Below are 9,094 nucleotides of genomic sequence, written 5' to 3' on the forward strand. Positions count from 1 at the left end.
GGTGGGGGTGGGTGGTGTCATTGGAACCTGCAGGTTCTGACTGCACAGACTTTCTAGTGTTGGAGATTCCAACAAGGAACTCTTAAAATCCTCCCCCCAGTGCCTCTGGCAAGAATGAAAATGCATGGTTTAATGACAATGGCTGATTAAATTTTCAAACAAGTGGCTCCTACCCACTTCCAACAAGCTGCTGTGTGAACCCAGATTCCAGGTCTCCTTTTGAAAAGGCCAATCTTGTGGGGGAGGGGAAACTGGTCTTTGATGAGACCTAGGCTCAGTCTGAGGGTTTTGAATGGACTCAGGACAAGGTCTTGATGCTACTTTAAATGTCTCCCCTACGTGGCATTAGTTATTATGAGCAGCCCCAGGGATCTGAGTTAGGAGCCTGGGGTGTGGGAGTTGGGGGTGGGGGGGCGGTTACAGAGTCCCCTACAGGATCGGTCCCACCAGCCACCGTCCTGACCTGGATAGCTCTGCCCACCCTTGTTCTGCCCCCAGGGCCAGATCTGCCTGGGGCCAGCGAGCAGGGAGGTCAGAGCTGGCTCAGCCCCAGCTGCCAGCTCCCTTGCTATCTGAATTGAAGAGGTCAGAGGTTAAGTGAGAGATCAGAGTACCCGGGTCAGAGAAAGAAAAACAAATCCCCAGGGCCTTCGCCTGTGCTTTCCAAGCGTGTAGGCCATGCCCTCTGCCTCAGATGGGGGGATAGTTTATATGCAGCCCTGTCCCTTCCTGTTACCATGTAAATTGATTGATTTTTTTGTACCGTCTTTAATTGAGTTAGGGGAATTTCATGGAGCAGGAAAAAAAGGATTGGAGGGGCCTTTGGATTTTGTTGAAGGGTTTACAGTTGGAAATACAGCTGTGGCCTCAGCTTTGTGAGAAGCTATGACCCAGTATCTGGCTTAGTATCACTGTGTTCAAAATGGCCAAGAGACGAAGGCTCTTGGTTGAAGGCTCTGGGTGCTTTACATGACTCTTGTGCCGGACAAGAGAGACTCAGATTGAGCAAAGAGGCCGACTTCAGAGCTGGGTATTTTGGGTTTTGCTGAGCTTTGTATTTTTTAAACAAGGTCTCATGTAGTCCAAGCTGGCCTTAAATTTGCTGTGTAGCCAAGAGTGAGCCTGAACTTCTAATCTTTCTGCCTCTGCTTCCTGAGTGCCAGCACTACAGGCTTGTGACACCATGCCCTGTTTACAGAGCGCTACGGATGGAACCCAGGGGTCTGTGCATGCTAGGCAGGTGCTCTACCAACTGTGCTTACTTCCTAGCCCAGTGTTCTACGATTCTAACACACCACTTGTTTGTTCATTTTAAACAGGCTCTCAGGCAGCCCAGGGTGGCCTTGAACTCCTGAATCATCTGTCTGCAACCTCCAGACCTCCTCAGATAGGAGACTCTTGCCACGTACGTCTCTGTAGGTTCTTTACCTTGTGTGGTTTCGTGAGGGAAATAGGGCAATGAGGCATCAGTTGGACAGTCTGTGCTATCCTAGAGCTGGGAACATTCTATGTCATCTTGGCCCTGGTACTGTCTAGATGATGGCCTAGGGTCTGTTCCTCCAGGCCTTCCTTTCCTTGTCTGTTCTGTAGGAGCAGCTGGCCTTGTCATGTTATTTACAACTTAGAACCTATATGCAGCCAGCATGGTCGAAGCATGCAATCTCTGCCAGTGTCTCAAAGACCCCTTTATCCCTTGATTACGTGGCTCTGTATTATACCCTATGTCATTTCCCAGAATTCCCCAGTGGCCATGAGGTTCACTTGTTTTTCTTTTCATCTCCTCTACCCCAACCTTCTTATCATTGGCCTGCTGTATCCCTTCAATCCGAAGCAAACCCCCTTCTTGTCCATCTGTCTGGGCTTGGCTTTTAGTGGCTTTAAGACAATAAGAAAGAGAATGTTCTGGGGTTACTGTCATGATGTAATGGTATAAAGCACCAAAAATGCCTGACACAGGTAAGTCCTCAAGTCAATAATTGTCATCCATAGTACATTTACTTGAAAGAAAAGGCCACTTTCCTAATAAAGCAAGGACAGGTGAAGTTGAGCAGCTCCTGCAATGCTGGAAACATTCTTCCCCAGAACAGAAATGCTAACCCATGAATAAGGGGGGTGAGGGGGGTGAGCAGCAGCTGACATAAACAGTCACATCAGAGTCCTGTGTCTTAGGGGTTCTATTGCTATGATGAGACACCATGGCCAAAACCAATTCACTATTCATCACGGAAGGCAGCTAGGGCAGGAACTCAAGTAGGGCAGGGACCTGGAGGCAGGAGTGGCCAGCATGGCTTGCCCTGTCTGCTTTCTTATAGAACCCATGACCACTAGCTCAGGGTGGTACCACCCACAATAGGCTGGGACCTCCCACATCAATCACTGGTTGAGAATATGCCCTGCAGGCTTGCCCAAAGCCTGATCTTACAGAGGCATTTTCTGAATTGAGGTTCTTCCCTCCTCTCCAATGACTATAGCTTGTGTCAAGTTGTTAGCCAGCACACCCTGGAAGGCGCCTGGCTTACAGGCCACCTTCTCAGGGCATGTGGAGAGCTAGGAAGGTGCACCATCCTAACACTGAGCTGGAATCAAATGACTATTTGGCAAGTCTGAGTAACAGCCATCCCTCTTGCTAGACCAGCAGATTCTTCAGGGGAGGGTGGGCCGTGTCTGTTGAATGCTGTATTGGCAGGGCTGAGCACAGAGCCTTGCATATATGAAGTCTGGATGAATGAGACCCTGAGTATCGGATACATGAGTGAGGAACAAAAGTCACAGAGCTCAGGCCTCTGAGCTCAGAGTAAAGCTCCTGTGACGACAGTGGTTTGGCCAGAGAAGAAGAGAAAGGGCGTAAAGAAGAGAACTTGGACATGGGTGGTACTGGGTCTCACATGCAGAGTTAGCTAGGAGTGTGGGTTTGCATTGTGACACTCTTTGTAGATGTCTTTGAGCCAGGAAGACATCTTTGTGACATGGCAGAAGTTACGTTTGAGGAAGACACGTTTTGTCCCTTTCCCTAGCTGTAGGGTGGCGTTTCCATACCTCCTGTGTCTCGCTAGGCCTCTGTGCCAGCCAATGCTCACAGTACTCCCCTAGCAAATGCTAACCACCGATCCCTCGTTCTTCTTTAAAGAAAGGAATGATTTATTTTGAGTCACATTTTGGGGGGTACAGCTGTGACGACTGGGAGGTCACAGCTGCCTGAGGCAGCTGGTCACATTGTCCCCAGTCAGTGGGAGAGCTCATGCTTACGTGTGAGAGGCCCTGGATTCAATCCTTGGAAGGAAAAAGGAAAGAAAAGAAAGTCCAGACCCTTATACACTGCTGATAGGAATGAAAAATGACAGAAGCACTCAGGGAGGTAGAAACCAGAGGGATGTCTGTGTGTGTGTTGGGGGTGGGGGTGGGGGTGTCTCCTAGGAAATACACAGGGCAGAGAGAGCCAAGGAATCTGTCCCGAGCTGTCCAAATCTAGAAAGTGGGGTGGAAGGGGAGAACCCAAGTGAGCTGCTTTTGTTGGTTTCCATAAATACCTGTGGAATTAATATTGTTGAGGGAAACTGAGAAAGAAAAAGGCTGGGGCCAGGTGCCAGAAAGCAGTCTGGCAGCTTCTCAAGAGCCTTAGTCATAAGCCTAGAATCCAGCGCCTCTCCCCCTAAGCACTCACCCGACAGAAAGTGTACACAAGAGCTGTGAGCAAACGTTCACAACAGCCTTGAGTGTCGTAGCCTTAATCTAGAAACAGCAGTGTCCGTCAACCCATAGGTTTGTAAACAGGGTATGCGACATCAGTGTGTGGAAATACATCTGAGGGATCACCACATTAGACGACATAAAAAGAATGGCTATCAGTGGCGGCAACCATTTAAGGCTGTAGAAGATGCAAATGAATCTGCAGCAATAGGATACAGCTCTGTTCTCTGGGCGGGGGATGGCTTTACTCCTCCTGACTGTGGCTGTAGTTACATGGGTATATGAATGCATAAAAGCTTTCCATGCCCTTTAAATACATGGAGAACATTATCTGCCAAGTACACCTTAATAAAGCCATTCAAGAAACATCCCAGAGAAGGGGCCATTCAAGAAACATCTGGGGCCGTGACGGCTTAGCACATTGACGTAAGCTAGCAATCTGTATATCCTGGAGTTACAGCCACAGTTTGAAACATTTGATGGGCCTGTTCTGCAGACAGCTAGCAAAAAAAGGTTTAGGACACAGGTTTGATGAACAAATGCATAGTGTGGTGAGTGTGTGTGTGTGTGTGTGTGTGTGTGTGTGTAGTTGTTAATGTGGGTTGTGTATGAATGTGAGTGTGAAGGCCAGAGGTCATCTTCTGGTGTCAGATGTAAGGAGCCTTCCACTGTATTTTTTGAGACAAGGTCTCTCATGCCAAGCTAGGCTGGCCGGCAAAATCAGGAATCCATTTACCTGTCTCTGCTGGCATGACAAATGCATGCCAGCTTGCCCAGCTTTTTAAAGTGTTTTCTGAGGATCCTATTCAGGTCCTCATACTCACACTGCAAGTACTTCATAGACTGAGCCATCCCCTTAGCTGTGTGTGTGTGTGTGTGTGTGTGTGTGTGTGTGTGTGTGTGTGTCTGTGTGTGTGTGTCTGTGTGTGTGTGTGTGTGTGTGTGTGTGACTTTAAGAGGAAAGACTTTCCCTGCTGGCTGGGGTGCTTGCTGTGTGGTCGTAGTTAATTGGGCTGATTGGCATCTGCAACTGTTTCGAAATGTTTAGAAAAGTTCATTTATCCCTTTCAGAAGTGTCTAAGGATGTCAGTCTCAATGTACACACAGTGCTTGTTGTGTCAATGACCCACAGTTTATTTAGGTTTCTTTGGTGACCCTTTTGGGGGGGGGGCACTCAGGTTATCTCCAGTGTTCTAAGTGTATAAATCACAGCAGACAATTTGGTCAAGAGCAATTTGGTCAGAGGCAAATTGATTAAGCTGTCAGTATGGTTGAAATGTTGAGTCCATCAATAATAAAACCTTTCAGTTACTATGTTTATACAAAGATTTTATGTTCCAAGGGGGAAATTTTGCCTGGAATGATTTTCTTTTTTACCTTTTCTTTCTTTTTCTTTTCCCCAGTGACGCAGATCAAAACCAAGTCTTCGAAAGTTTAGGTAAGTTCACTACTGTTGAGCTATACTCCCCAGTCAATTTTCCAGCCTCTTACCCGCCTTCTAGTGTGCTCATCTTCGTTTGGTTGTGTTTTCTTTTAGGGTTTCCTCAGGCTTCAGCATCACAATATTTCTCCTCACTTATAACCTGTCTGCAATTAGATTAAGAAGTGTCACTCAAAACAAAATAAAGACAAGGAACCCAGCGTTCATCATTCCACACCTCATCTAGAGTACTCAAGATTCATGACCCTTGCAATGGTGACTGATGAATCTTGGTTCAGCACGCTAAAATAAAACCTTCCAAGAGAATGCGGCTAAACAAATAGAAGACTCTGTGACTGAAAATCAAGTAGGTTAGTGGGTATCCTGGGGAGGGGTGGCACTGGCAATGGAGCCCAGAATCTTGGGCCTGCTAGACAGATGCTCTACCACTGAGCCGGACACCCAGCTGAGAATGAATCACTAGCAGTACACAGCGAGTCCCTGCTCTCAGCCGCACAGAGGAAGAGTGACGGGGGCATATGATATGGAGCTCTCTGCTCAGTGGTGCCGTAACATGCTTTTCAATAGACAGCCCCATAGAGCAGCAACGTCAGATAAAGGAAATCCCCAAACCAGGTCACCTCTTCCCACCTCCTCCAAGCTGAGGTGTTGCTGTTTGTCAGTGTCTACTTTGCTTTCTTCTGCTCTGCATGCAGGTAAGCTCCATGACGGTGTCCTAACGTTAAATCCTTCGCGTTCCGACAGCAGCCCATCTCCAGGGAGCTGACCCCCTCACACCGTAGATCCTGCATTTGGCTCTTCCGGCGCTAAGATGCTGCATGGTCCTACACACTGTCACTTCTTGCAGTAACCTTGTGGGTGAGAGTTTGGGTGATGCCTTCATTCAATTCTCAGCTCCAACGAGATAAATAACACTAATACTACAACTGCTAATCATAATCTCAACTCTTCAGTCAATAGTTACATTCCCAGATATCGTTTAGCTTGAGGACCTTAATGATTTATTTCTTTAATCTACCAAGCATTTACTTATTATTTACGTGTGTGTCCCTATTGGTTCAGTGTCACCTGTGTGGAGGCCACACCTCCAGTGTTGTTCTCAGTGAAGTCATCTACCCAATTTTTGAGGCAGGGTCTCTCACTGGGTGGGGTTCACCCGTCAGGCTAGGGTAACTGGCCAGTAGGGCCCACAGTCCTCCTCACTCTGGCTGTACCTACTGAGTCGTGTCCCCAGGCTTTATTTCTTTATTAGTGCTGGGGTGACACCTAGGTTCTCCCACTTGCCGGGCAAGGGCTCCGACACTGAGCCTCAGCCTCATCCCCGCCCTGTTCATGAGTTTTCTTCTCATGGTGAAGTTGTTTTTTTGTTTTGTTTTGTTTTGTTTTGTTTTGTTTTTTGCTGTTGTTGTCTTTGCCTTTTATTTGTTTGTTTAGTTTCCTTTCAGGAAAATAGAAAAACGAGACAAGTAGGAAAGGGAAGAGGCAGCGAAGTTTTACTTGCCACAAATGTCAGACTACCTGAGTATAACTCTCAGAATCCATGTAACAGGGGGAAAGAGAGTCGACTGCTGAGGTTGCTCATGGCCTCGTCCTTACACACACACACACACACACACACACACACACACACACACATACACACACACACACACACACACACACACACACACACACACGATAATAACTTAAAATAAAACAAGGTGGGAGAGATCACCAAGCTTCTAAATAGAAAAGACGTTTGCTAACATGAGGACGGGTCTCTTTTCTGACTTCTTTCTGTTGGTATGTTACTATTTCCATCTCTTAACCAATGGCTGTGGGCAGACATAGCATGCTGCTTCTTCATAGCAAGCCAGGGCTTACTTCATTGGATGGAAGGCGATTTATGCATTATCACTGTGCGTGTCTATATCAAGAGGGCACACTGCTGCAACATGCATGTAGAGACCAGGTGACAACTTTAAAGCATCTCCTTCTACTCTTTTGTGGGTTCTCAGGGATTGAACCCAGACATTTTAAAAGTAGAGCGAATAAAATTTCAAAATTTCTAAAACTACTCGTATTGATTTCTTGTTTCATTGCAGCGATAAAATACCAGACAGAAGCGACTTGAGAAAGGAAAGTCTAGTTTCTCTCACAGCCTGAGAGCATAGTCCTATCGCAGTGGGATAGTCAAGGCACCAGGAACGTCCTGAGTCAGGAAGCAGAGCACCTGTGTGGCAGCCTTTAGTGCCTGGGACTCTGTAGGCAGGAACAGGAGGAAGCAGAAGAGGGAAACCTGGTGCTCAGCCTTCTTTCTCTATTCTATTCCATCAGGAATCTGGCCTAGAAATGGTGAGAATGAGTCTTCTCACATCCATCAACCAAATCTAGAAACTTCCTCACAGGCGTACCCAGACACTTGACTCCCATGAGTTTCGAGATCCTGTAGGTTGATGTTTCAGCCATCGCAATAGTTAAATATTTCGTGTCAAACAGCAGCCACTAAGCTACTCCACACTGGGCCAGAATTACCTGTAACCAGGATTGGCAAGATTATTTTTTTCCCAAATAAGGGGCTTTCACACCCACAGTCTTTTGAACCAAATCAAATGAAGCCACCATAAGTGAGGCAATGAGAGGGCATTCTCGTAATTAAATTTTTTTTTTTTACTACACACATGCAGAAAATATTTCCTTTGATTAAATTCTGAGAAGTGGAATTGCTGAGTCAAACAGTCTGTAGTTTTAAAAGCCCGGCTTCTGTAATTGTCCCCTTGGGATTTCTTCCGGTAGGTATGTTTATTAGATGTAAAGTTTCTGAGCGCTTCCCTAGGCTAGAGGAAGCTTCAGGGACTGAATGGCCTCCTCCTGTGGTCTTTTGGTAAGCACAGTGAGCCAACTGAAGGCACTCAATATTTCATTGGGGGGAGTGGGTATTGAGGGGGAAGGATGCTGGGAACTGAAGCCAAGGGTTCCTACAGGCTAGGCAACTACTCCACTACTGAACCACACCCCTAACCCTCTTACTTTTTATTTTGAGAGAGTGTCTTACTAATTTGTCCAGGCCGGGTTTGAACTGACTCTGCAGCCCAGGCAGGTCTTGAACTTGGAATCTTCCTGTCTCAGCTTCCCAGGTAACTGAGATGACAAGCCTAGACCGTCGGGAAAGCTCTGAGAGCGTATAACCTTGCCTCACTCCCAGTTCACCTTTCTGTTTTCTGGGTGCCAGAAAGATGTGAACAGCCAGCTTTCTGCTCCCACTACCTGCTCAATAAACTGCTGTTGTTTGTTTGTTTATTTGTTTGTTTGTTTCAAGATAAGGTTTCTCTGTGTAGCCTTGGCTGTCTTGGACTGCCTTTGTAGATCTGCCTGTCTCTGCTTCCCAGAGTGCTGAGATTACAGGTGAGCGGCACCATGCCTGGCTGATTTTTAAAATGTACAAATGGATGGGTAAATTAGCAAAGGGAAACTGATAGCTGTGTAGTGTAACTGTCTTTATTTTCACTGTAGAGACATCTGTCAGAAGCCAGAGATGGGTGAGTTTATAGACAAAATAATAGTAATAATGATGATGATGATGATGAAGAAGAAGAAGAAAGCAGAAGCACATAGACTGGGCATTCAGAGCTGTTTTCCTTATGAAGCAGGGAAGGGAGATAGGCAATAAAAGCATCAGGCTCTTTCCAGGTAAGTCAGTAAGGATTAAACCCTGGGAACTTTATTATGATAACCATTAATGCTGGCCTCTATGGGAGGTGTGGCTCTGTTTCCTCTAATTCTGCTTTCTTAGAGGACAGGATAAACAACATGGTTTCAGCTTGGTGACACAGTCCTTTAGTAAATAATCACATTTTGATTTTTTTTTTTAGCCTGGTGGGGGCGCTGTGTTAGTTCTCTGTTGCTGTGAAAATGCCATGATTGGAAGGAAGGAAGGAAGGAAGGAAGGAAGGAAGGAAGGAAGGAAGGAAGGAAGGAAGGAAGGTC

This window comes from Psammomys obesus, unplaced genomic scaffold (genome assembly GCF_907164565.1).
Source record: "Psammomys obesus unplaced genomic scaffold, mPsaObe1.curated_primary_1811, whole genome shotgun sequence".
NCBI lineage: Eukaryota > Metazoa > Chordata > Mammalia > Rodentia > Muridae > Psammomys > Psammomys obesus.